This window comes from Octopus bimaculoides, chromosome 7, assembly GCF_046866305.1.
Source record: "Octopus bimaculoides isolate indiv1 chromosome 7, ASM4686630v1, whole genome shotgun sequence".
Classification (NCBI taxonomy): Eukaryota; Metazoa; Mollusca; class Cephalopoda; order Octopoda; family Octopodidae; genus Octopus; species Octopus bimaculoides.
The window spans coordinates 2317022-2329399 of record NC_142934.1 but is presented as its reverse complement, the minus strand read 5'-3'; the positions used below and the strand labels follow the sequence as shown (position 1 = coordinate 2329399).

The window sequence follows — 12378 nt, the reverse complement described above, 5'->3', positions numbered from 1 at the left end:
CGCGAATAGCGACGAAATGACTTTGGCAAACAAACGATTGATCGTTTAACCGGCACATTAAACAAACGACTGATCAGTTAGCTGGTTAGATATTCAACCATTTCGCATACAAAGAAGTGATATTGAACCAGTGCGTGTATTGTTATTATTATTGGCGTAATGACCCAAGACAGTAAAAAAAAGTTCATAGTTATTGAAGACCAAATAAGTAGACAGTTAAAACTACCGCATTTAAGTAATGTTGTACGTGTGAGTCGAGATTACACCTGAAGGTTTGATACCTTTTGTCGAATAAGACACAAACATGTTGAGTAAAAGAGAGTACCGGACCATCTGACAGAGCAAAGCGGCGGCATAAGCTTTTGTGTGTGTGTATGACGGGCTTCTTTCCGTTTCCGTCTACCAAATCCACTCACATGGCTTTGGTCGACCCGAGGTTGTAGTTGAAGAAACTTGCTCAAGGAACTGAACCCGGAACCATGTGGTTGGGAAGCAAGCTTCTTACCACACAGCCACTCCTGCACCTATAGGGCTGTAATTATATATACTCTGTCTGTCTATTTGTTTGTGAGTTTATATGTATATAGCTGTATGTAAATTTGTGTATAGGTGTGTCGATGTTTATATTACATAATGCTTATGTATACAAACAAATACAATCAAATAACGAACGTCGACAGACAGACAGACTGCAATAAAGTGTTTATCTTCGTTACAGTTTAGTTTACATTATTAACACCAGAAAATATTCTTGAGAATATTCCAGAAATGTCTGGGAGTGATGCTGCCCAACAATGGCTTTACTATAGAAGAGGTAAATGGGGTTTAAAGAGGTCCTGACCATATATAGCGGTGTAAAATAATCGCTAGGTTTGGGATGCTTTATCAGAGGAAACTGACCTTATCAGTGAATGGCAAGTTTACGTAAATAGGGGTGAGGTATTCATTCGGTTATTTCTAGAATGTTCATGTCATACAGAAATTCTGGGTTCCATTGAAATACGTTAGCGAATCAAAGCTTATCGGGTGCGAGATTAAATTTGTGTCTTGTTGATGTGTTAGAAGTCTTGGTCGTATATCCTTCAAATCACTCTATACAGCCTTAAATGGAATACTGCTTGCTTCTGCATCCATGGAAAAAAACAAAACAAAAACCATTCGACTGATTAGTATTCAGTTCCTCACCAAACGTTCTCCAACCTTTGGACTTGCTGTGTCTCCGCTCTCTTCTTCTCTGCCATTACTCCATTGACCTCTCTTCAGACTCACTCATCCCTCTTCTTGTCATGTCCTCACCACAAAGCCCAGTCCTTCCGTCCGAGAACGTTTTCTCTCTCTGGAATAACTTTCTGCCTATATCCCCGCCCCGCTGTAGTCGTCCCTTGTTCAAAAACATTAGCTATGACTACCCCCACCTCTCCTGGAAGGCTTGAGAAAGGCTATGGGTCCGACCCTTCATACAATACCATCAAAGACACGTTAGATAATGTCCTTGATAAGGGTGGTCACGGCCGGAAAATCTTTCATCACAGAAATAGGTTCAGGAAGTGCACCAGTAATGCCTGGCTCCTTAATAAACCATCGCTACCCCGGTAGAATATTGTTTATTAAGATAAGCAGCAGCGACCTCATCCTTTTGGATGTTTGGTGATGAGAGTATGATTGATTTATATCGACCTCAATATATGACTGGTACTTTTACTGACACCCCTTCCCCCAAAGGAGGAAAGACGTATTTGGCCTCACCTGGATAAAAAGTTTAGAACTTAAAGTTTATAATAATAATTATTAATAATAATAATCTTTTCTACTCTGGGGAGGGGACCAGACGATTAGATGGACCCCAGTACGCAGCTGGTACTTAATTTATTGACCCCGAAAGAATGAAAAGCAAAGTCGACCTCAGCAGAGTTTGAACTCAGAACATAGGGACGGGTGAAATGCTGCCAAGCATTCCGTCCTGCGCGCTAACCATTTTGCTACCTCGCCCCCTTTAGTAATAATAATGAGAAGAATAATCTTTCGAACTTTCGCGACTATTTCCCTCTCAATGTACTTTTTCGATGATCTGTTAAAAAAAAGTAAGGTGGACTTCAGGCAAAACAACTTTTCGTATTAAAAAAAACAAAAAAAAAAAAACGCGTTTTAAACCCGTTTATTATCAGTTTTCTACTGAAACCCATTGCGCATGTAGTTTTTAAGTAATTAGAAATAATCAAAGATTTGATTAATTATTCAGGGATTTGATAAAATAAAACTTCTTCGTTCCACTTCCTCCACTTCCTTCTTCGTTTTCTTCTTCTTCCTTCTCCTGCCCCTTCTTCTTCATCAATTACATTTACATCTAAGATGCCTCAGTAGGTGAGGTTACTCTTTCCCCACTTTTGAGGGGGACTGATTCAGATATTAAGTTGATAAGAACAGATACTCGACTTTGATCTTAACCAAAAACACCAAAACGACGCTGGGTATTTGGAACCCAACTCAACTAAAAGCTTCTTACATTACATCATCAGAGAAGGTTTCACTAGTTTAATAAACCATTTACAACAGCAGTTTTTTGTATGAAAGAACCAGGGTTGGCCCCATGCGTCTTCTTCCATGGACTCCAACATATTATTGTGTCAGACACTGTGTCTTTCAAAGCTGTTAATATCTCGGATCACTGCTCCTCCTCACACATCTACTGTAGCCATTGGGGTTTATACCGCCGTTCATCTACCCCTGAAAGTAGAAGCAGCATAACATACATTCCTTAGGGATCCTTACCCATAGTTTCTGTTTTGAAGAAGTTTGAGATACATGACTAGTATTTTAATTTATCCCGGAAGGACGAATGGTAAGATTAGTCTCGGCGGGATTTGAACACAGAGCGCCGAGATAAAAGCATTCTGCCACTCGCAGACTTACTGGATACAGATCTGACTGGATTCCATTTCCATATTAACGTGGATGTCATGATAAAGTATGTTACATCGGGAAGCTTCAAGATGTTCAAGATAGTGTTTCCCAACGCAAATTCTCGAATGTCCTCTTCATAGATGGAAAAACAAACTTTGTAACTAGAAGCTGACATATTTAATATCATATCTTTTATGCTGCAGTCGAGTAAGATATACGATTGACGCCATTATCAAGTATTGTTAGATTTATTTTGAACACCAGTTTTAAGATTTGAGTAACTGGATCCAAACCGGAAAAGAACAAGAGCAAGTGATTATGGAGGAGTCGTGAAACCATATCCGTTTTAGTAGTGTGGCATTGATAATTAAGACAAGCCATTAATACAATAAGTAGAAAGAAAAAGAGAAGTAGAGAGAGAGAGGCAATAGGTCGTATTAAATCGTTGATCAATATTGTTGCTAAATATAACCCCAATGTGGCGTTAGCCAATGTTTCAAGTGTGAATACATTTAGATGTACTTATAGAAGTGCCTCTTATATTGTGTATGTCTTCGTAAACTGGAGCTTCTTGACTTTCCATTTGAGTCAATTGATCTTGTTTTAACCAATGGAAAACATGCGATTCCGAGATTATAAGTCAAGATTTGAATTTCCACTTTCTAATAACTTATACACACCCTGCTTTTGTGTATTAAAATGGATTTTCACACGTTTTTAAGCGTCAACCTTCAACAATTTATCTGTCTGTCTGTCCATCTCTCTCTCTCTCTCTCTCTCTCTCTATCTACCTTCCTTATTTTTTTTGTTTCCTCTTTGACCTGTGCCATCGTCAATCACTCTTTGAGCCGACTCCTTTTTCTTCTCCTTCTTCTCCTGTGTTGAATCTTTCTCTATTCCTGTTTCACTAAATCTCCCCAGTTGTCAATGTAGTGAGACAATTGCTCACTGACTTCCAAGTTTCGCCTTGCTTACCTTCATCTCTCTCTCTCTCTCTCTCACACACACACACATATCTTTGTGTGTATTGTTTTTCATTTTGTTACTCGTCCTCCCTCCTTCATAATAAAATCACGCACTAAACCCGTGTGTGTAAAAAAACACGGCATCTTGTTGATTCTGCTGATAACATTATACATTTTTGCACCCGACAACCACGGTCTGGTCACGTAGCCTTGGAAAGAGGCAGCCAGGTGCGACGGCAGGTTGTGTGACCCATCATAAATTAAAACACTTCTTCAATGGATGCAGATTTGTTTCTTTCTATCTTCCTTCCTTCCTTCTTTCCTTCCTTCCTTCCTTCCTTCCTTTCTTCCTTCTTTCCTTCCTTTCTTCATTTCTTTCTTTCTTTCTTTCTAAATAAATAACTCAATCAATAAACGACTACGTGATGTATGTAGAGGGGGACATGATGCTTAAGCGCCGTTGGTATGGCTGTGAAGGCGGGTGGATGTAAGCTTGTTGTATTTTGCACTAGAATTGTTGAACAATAGCGTCGGTAGCTGTAGGTTTCCAGTAGACAATGTCATATATGTTCATCGTATTTTTTTCTGAGTGGGAGTGATGTGCTAGTTTCGAACCCTCATAGTGTATCGTTTTATTCCCAAGACAGTAGAATGCGATCTGCTGGAGAATTAACTGCTGTTTTTAGCACGCAGAGCGACCGTATAAACAAGCCAAGCTCCCTCATCGCCTCGTGTGTGTGTGGGTGTAAGTTATGGAGTGGTACAGACCGGACAGGTAGACGGCGGGTTCAAGTGAGACGACCGAACATATGGTAGAGATTGGTGAAGGATGCGGAGCGTGGATGCCGGTGCAAACGTCGTGGGTTGTGGAGAAGAAAAAAAAGGAGTAAAAAGGTTTGGTGGGGACGGTGAGTTGGAAGTGGGGCGGCATGTGAAGGTAGGTAGGTGGGTGGGTGGGTGGGTTGTTTAGCCCCCAGGTCAGGCAAACCTGGGATCAAAAGAATTCCGACTCAGGACCCAGATATTTTTTTATTTCAGTCATAAATATATCTGCGTCTATGTAATCCCTAACGTGTGCTCTTCTTTTTTTAAAGGAAGGTAAAGCGTCAGCCCATCCGGGTTTGTTGACTGGAGTGTAACGTTTCTCTTGATGTATTCTTGTCGGTTTGGTACCATGGGGCTGGCTGGAAGAGGTGACAATGGTTGTGTTACGAGTTGAATTACCAGAATCGTTAGAGTGTTGGACAAAATGTTTCGGGTTGATTGTTCCGACTTTTTACGTTCTGATTTCAAATCCTACCGAATTCAACTGCGTTTTTTTTTTTTTTTTTTTTTTTTTTCCTTACATCTTTTCGGGGTCGATATAAATAAAATACCAACCCAATGCAGTGGACTGGTAGAACTGCAAGAACTTCGGCTCGGATGTTTTGCGGTATTTGTTCCGGCTGTTTGCGTTCTGAGTTCAAATGCTGCCATGGCCTACTTCGCCGGTTTATTTAATCAGCCACTCGTTTTGATGCCATCACCTAACAACCGAGGTACCTCTATTTGGATCTACTCTTTTTTTTGGTATTCCCTCTCTCCTTCCCACCTGTATCCGTGGTCCTGTAAAGGACTATTGTTACTGCTTTGCCGCCTCACTAAAAAATAAAACAACAACGAAAAAGAAGTTCAAAACCCATATACCACAAAATACCTTGTGTTTGTTCGGGCGTTCTGAGTTGGAATCCTTCTGCGGTCGATTCTAGCTTTCCTCTCTTCAAAGTTGGAAAATAAACAGTCTAATACTGAGACAGCCATTTCTGTCAGTCTGTTTCTCTCTCCACGGAATTACCTTTGTTGAAATGGACCAAGAAAGGGCTGGTTTACAGAGTGGTGTCTCCCCACTACGAGGAGTTCCTCCTTTTTATGTCCACCGTCACAGCTCAGTCTATTGGCGTCCACTACTTCACATCACCAATGGACTAACACTGTTGAATCAACATTAAATTTAAACAGCCGGCGTCTGTGATGTCTGTTAAAAACACAATATTTAACGACAAATATTGCCATTGCAATCCATGAAATATCTTGAATGCAATTTCTTAAATAAAACTTTAAGTTTTAAGAAGTTTGTTATTCAACCCCAGGTTCACCTTGGTTTAGTAAATGCGTTCCATCTTTGACCACCCTGTCTCTTCGTGATTTAAGGGAGATTTAACTGTTGTTTATAGCAGATTGAACTGTATTGTGGGTAGTGTCTGGTTCTGTCTCGACTTTAGATTTACCAGATAGATGGCTTTCTTTTTTATCAGCTGAGTCAGAAGGGTTGGGTGGGTTAGCGGGTGGGAATGTGGTCCTTGCCCCCACCTCGAGACTGGTGAGATTGATGGTAATGTTCTGTTTAAACAGATGCAAAAAAGACACGAGAAGAGATTCCAGAGGGATGTTGATGTGGGGACAAAGGATTTGGTATAGTCATTAGTGTGGGGGAAAAGTAAGAGGAGGTGTTGGAAGCAGCAAGGGTGACGAGCGGAGAGGGTGTGGTTGAGTGCTGGGAATAGGAAACCAACTCCATTATCTGGGAAAGAACCAGGTTTCTCTGAGTCATCCTTTCACATATTCAAACCTTTCTGTTTTAAATTCCCTTTCTTTCCTCCAATCAATATATTTCTTTACAAATATCTCCATTTATTTCCATCTGACTACAATCGGAACTCCCAAACTACTCACTTTCATTGATTTATGCACCTTTCCCCTGCAAATATTGGTCAAACTCTTGAATAAAAAGCAAAGCAATCGATATACGTTCAAGGTCACCATAACTCGTCTGGCAGGTAATTCTGTTCAATTAAGCTGCTTTATGTATCACTAATGGCATTATCCGTTAATTATTCAATGACGATAACAAGGTTTTTCATTTAACATCATCACCGGTCTGCATATTTGGGGGAAAGGGCGGCCACAAAAAGATGAAAATTGAAGTTGACCTCGACAGGATTCGAACTCAGAACGTGAACGATTGCCAATAATAATTAAAAATTTCTAGAAGAAAAAAATAAAGTTCAAGAGTTACAAATGCGGAGAACCCCCCAAAACGATGATGGGAAATCCCTTTGTCTTTGAACACAGACTTAAATATACGAAACGTTTTGTCCTGCCTTCATTGATTCTTCCGCTTTACCAATAATCCCTTTCTGTTTTAGGCACAATGCCTGAAGTTTTGGGGACAGGAACACGTTGACCCCAGCTCTCAGTTGATACTTAATTTTACCAACTCTGGTGGAATATTAAATTCAGAACATGAAGGAATGCAACTCAACAACACTTGGCATTTGGTCCGCCATTTTACCGAACTTCTAATAAGGGTTTCAGATGTTGGCACAGGGGCAGCAGGCTTTGAGGGGAGGGGCAAATCGTTTACATCGACCCAGTGTTCAACTGGTACTTATTCTATCAACTTCGAAAGGATGAAAGGTAAGGTCGACTTTGGCAGAATTTGAACTCAGAAGGTATTAATGCCGTTAAACATTTTGTTCGTCATGCTAACGATTCTATCGACTCACCGTCTTTCAAATAATAATAATAATAATTCTATTAACTGAAAATTAATTTCGTTCGTCGAAGTTCCTATTTATGGACGGTGGTCACCAATTTGTGCGCAGAGAAAAAGAATGATGTTAAATTCCTAAAAATAACTTGAAATAAATCATTATTATTACAGAAACAACCATTACTTTTTATATTATTATTGGTTAATCGTAAGAATTTAAGCAATTTCTATTCAAAGAGGAATCCAAACTAAACAAATTGATTCGTTTTCACAATGAAAGTTCACGTGAGTTCGCCATTTCCCCCGCTGCCTCCATTATTTCAACTGTCGTCTGCCACCATCAGATTCACATTTTCCCCATCCATAATATTATTATTTCCTCACTATTTAACAATTGATTGTCATGTTTTAGAATATTTTACTTCATTTTATTGAAATATTACCACTATTATTTCATTATATTGCAAACAAAATATTTATTACATCTAATTCAATCTCATATCGAGTGGTCTGTAGGCGTTGGTTGTTTAGCCTCAGATCAGCTTCGTAGACTTTTTAATGATCAGATGTATTCTTGTCGTGACCATCCCATTTGTGTGTACATCGTAGACTATATTGGCCAGTGTATCCCTCTTCATTTAAGACACAAAGGTGTGATTGACGGAGATTTGGCTGCTATTTCTAGCAGATCGAATAATCTTGGCACGTGGTTTGTTGTTGCTTAATCACAGCTCAGCCCCGATTCATTTCGCTGGGCATTCTAGAAGTGACCATCCTGCCTTTTAACACTTTTAAAAAAATAGTTCGAGGGATATTTAGCTGCTATTTCTAGCAGGTCGTGTGATCGAACACATGCAGGCTCTCGTTATTATTCATGTATAATATATCTAGGACTACATGATCTAATGTGCCTTATTTTTAAGACAGTCAAGTGTCCTGCGACCTCGTAAAGCCCCTTTAGAAGGCTTGTTTCACTTGAGTTGTTGTTGTGATGATTGTGAATCTAGTGGTGATGATGATGATGATGATGCTAGTGAAAAGTTGTTTGTGGCAGTAGTTGAAGTGGTTGCCATGGAGTGGTTGGTCTTTTTTACAGTTTACCTGTAAATCAGTTTTATTTGAAAAAAAAAATAAGATGAACAAACGCTATAAACTGCCCCTCCCATCCAGCTCCCAATCTTGACCTTTCCCCTCATCTAAGGTTTGTGGGTGAGGGAGATTAATTTCCAATATTGAAACTGGGACTGAGAGACCTTTTATACTGTCCCCTTTTCAGATATAGTCCCTTTTATCTACACCCTATTTTACTGCCCTTTCCCTGCTGGATTGTTTGCCAGGCACCTGTGGTGTTGTCCAGATACACCTTCATTTCACCCCCATCACAACAAGGGGGTGGATAGTTGGAAATGAATCAACTGACACAGAATACATTCATGAATAGGAGAGAGAGAGAGATGAGAAAGAGATGAACAAATAGAGAGATGGATGAACAGATGGATGGAGAGAGACAGAGATAAGACTATCACCACACCCCATTATCAACACAGAATCTACCCCAGTTTTCTTCTGTTGTTTTAACATCAGCTGTTATTATTAGTGAGGTTTTAAAATTTAATGCTTATTCCCTGAACTTCCATATATATATATATATATATATATATATATATATATATATATATATATATATATATATATATTTACATATATATATATATTTACATATATATATATTTACATATATATATATTTACATATATATATTTCCATATGTGGCCTGCTTGTTTGTTGCACCTTGTTTACCTTTTTGTCCTTGTTCTTTTGCCACGTCATGTACCCAGTTATGTATCTATATGTACATGTAGATGAACGTATATACATACATGTACATACATACGCATATACTCATATATTGTTTGTATCACGACAGAACGCACGCGTTACCTTTATACAGTAAGTTTTAACTATTTTTCTAACGCGACTCTCTCTATTTCTATCTCCCCCTCTCATTCTTCCCTCTACTGTTCTTCGCCTCTACCTGTCACTACTTCTCTCTCTCTCTATCTCTTGTTACTCGTCCTTCGCCTCTCACCGTTACTACTACTATATATATCTCTCTCTACCTCTCGTTGCTCACTTTTATTCTACTTCCTTCCCTCCTTTTCCCTCTGCTACTCTTTCTCTTCACACAGCCTTGGTCACGTGTGTCCGGCTGCTATTTCTTTTCGTTCTTGGAATCACCAAGCTCGCACGTACTTCTTTGCCCCTCCTGTACGTGCTTCACGGCGTTCACGACATACACACTTCACGTCTGGCTGTACAGCCTTTTTGTTTGTTTATTTCACCGTTTCGTTTTCCTGTCTTGTTTTCCGTCCGCCACCGCCCTCCACGAAAACAATTTAATTTGTGTTCGTGGGAAGAACCATTTTAATGATGCGTACTGCCATAATTCTTCGAAACGCCGGAGTTTTAATGGTGGCAGCTGATGAAGGGGATGTTTCTATGTGGCCTGCTTGTTTGTTGCACCTTGTTTACCTTTTTGTCCTTGTTCTTTTGCCACGTCATGTACCCAGTTATGTATCTATATGTACATGTAGATGAACGTATATACATACACGTACATATATATGCATATACTCATATATTGTTTAGATCTATATATACATGCACATATATACACACACGCTTAGTGGTAGACACACACCTTACACAGCCCTATACACACACAGACACACACACACCCATATATATACGCGCACGCCTACATACACGTACATACACAGCCGCATACACATGCACACACACACACACACACACACACAGGAGTGCACACACAAAATAACACACATACCTGGCACGCATCCTTACGCTCTCACACACATACGCACGCACATACACATACACACACGCACACACACCTCTCACATACACAAACACACACATACACACATACACGTACACACATACACATATACACACATGCACACACGCACACACACCTCTCACATACACAATACTCACTCACATACACAACACACACGCACGCACGAAAACATACACAACATACACACACGCACAAAAAATATACACACACACGCACACGGACACACACATACAGACACACATAAACACACACGCATACACACACACGCACATACAATAGCAAACGCACGCACACACACGTACACAGCAACGCACAAATACACAACATACACATACACACACACACGCACGCACAAAAACATACACATACACACACGCGCACGTACAAAATACACACACACACGTACCCAACACCTACAACCCCACACAAACACACACACGAACACACATACTCAAAAACTGCCTGCTGACCATCCACTAACCATTGTCCATAAGCACCCACTAACTATTCCTGCTACTAATTCCTTCCACTACGTCACATACACACTAACAGATAAACCACCAAACCATGCACACACGCACATACATACGCACACACACGTTCTGTTATCGCGCACGCACAGATATTCACCTCCCTTTTTCACTCTCCTGTCTTAGAAAGAACTTTTCCCCCACCACCTCCTCTTCCGGTCCTTTCACAATGTAACCTCGTGGGCATCGGTGCCATTTTCCTCTTCCTCCGTTTTTCCACTCTCTGAACTTTCCGTCTTTCCGACGAAGGGCTCTGCCCGAAACGTCATACACTCTCTCTTTCCTTTCCTGAGCGTCCAATAACACTATCCGTATCACGTCCTCACTTTGTTGTTTCTTTGTTATTGTTTTTTGTGTTTTTTTAACCTATATATATATATATACATATATACATATATATATATATATATATATATATACATATATATACATATACATATATACATATATATATATATATATATGTATATATATATAGAGCACAACAATCCTCAAAGATATTACACCTTAGAAAAATGATGAGCCTCACTCAGTACATCTGACTGTGGTGGGGGAGGGTTGTATAAAAAGTTGGAGGACTCATCCGGCTGGCCAGTTGCTCAGTTTCCTTGGTCACTCAAATGACCAAACATCCCCCCCCCCCCCTGAACTGATGTCAGTTTGTTATTCATTCACATGAAGTGCTTTGCCTAGTCTGGAAATCAAAATCCTGATCTTGCCATCATGATTCCAGCACCCTAACCACTTGGCCATGCACTTAGTGGTTAGGGTGTGATTAACTCTACAACAGGCTGGGCCCTGTTTCAAGGGCAGTTTTGTGCTCTCGGCAAATATGGAAGGAAAATTTCTGACCTGAGCTGAGGTGGTTGTAATTAGGGTGGGGGGCAGAGACAGGTGAGATCCAAACTGACCCCTTAAGAAGAGTAGAAGCCATTGTAGGGAGGGTGGGAGAAGAGAATCAGGAAGGGTGTCTGTGTGTCCCTCGTCCCTTTTTTGTTTTGTCCTGTCACTATAATTCACTTGACGACCTTTCCCTTAAAAAGCCCTACCCTTATTCCTTCTGCCTATGAAATGGTCCTGTCCCTTCACTCTCCTGACAATTCTCACCTCTTGCCATGCCCCTCCACTTCACATCTCAAAGTTGTGATCAACTTCTACAGTCAGAGATATCTGTTTGGCTACCTACCTGCCTCTTTGTTTGTCTGTCTGTTTGTCTATCAACCCCCACCTACCCTATCCATCTACATACCTACTGATCTTTATACCCACCTATCCACCTACCTATGTTTACCTTACCCATTTACCTCCCTCCCCCACATTCCTCCTTATTGCTTTACTTACCTACTTACTCACCTCCCCCCACCTCCCTATGTCTACCTTCTAAAGAATCTGAGCCCGCTACCCCACTTCCTGCCCTTTCTCACCCCTTAGAAACACTGAGGGGACACACTCTCTTTGCCCTACCCTTCTCCCCCCCCCCTCATACAAAAACATACCTGTCTACCCCTACCCTCCTCACCTATTCACACATACAGCTCCGCCCTTTTAAATGTGATTGATAAAAGAAAA

At 40.4% G+C, this 12378-nt stretch overlaps 1 protein-coding gene across 4 annotated transcripts in view; it reads left to right on the top strand.

Annotated features, from left to right (window-relative positions):
* The window catches only part of LOC106872245 (CD151 antigen), an 88469-nt gene that overhangs the window by 17332 nt on the left and 58759 nt on the right, over positions 1 to 12378 (top strand). The window contains exon 1 of one of the 4 annotated variants that reach the window (XM_089354577.1): positions 7052 to 7322. The exons of the other annotated variants lie outside the window; for them this stretch is intronic. The gene's annotated coding sequence lies outside the window, so the exon portion shown is untranslated. Of the gene's footprint in view, positions 1 to 7051; positions 7323 to 12378 lie in introns of those variants that run through there. 4 annotated transcript variants of the gene reach the window in all.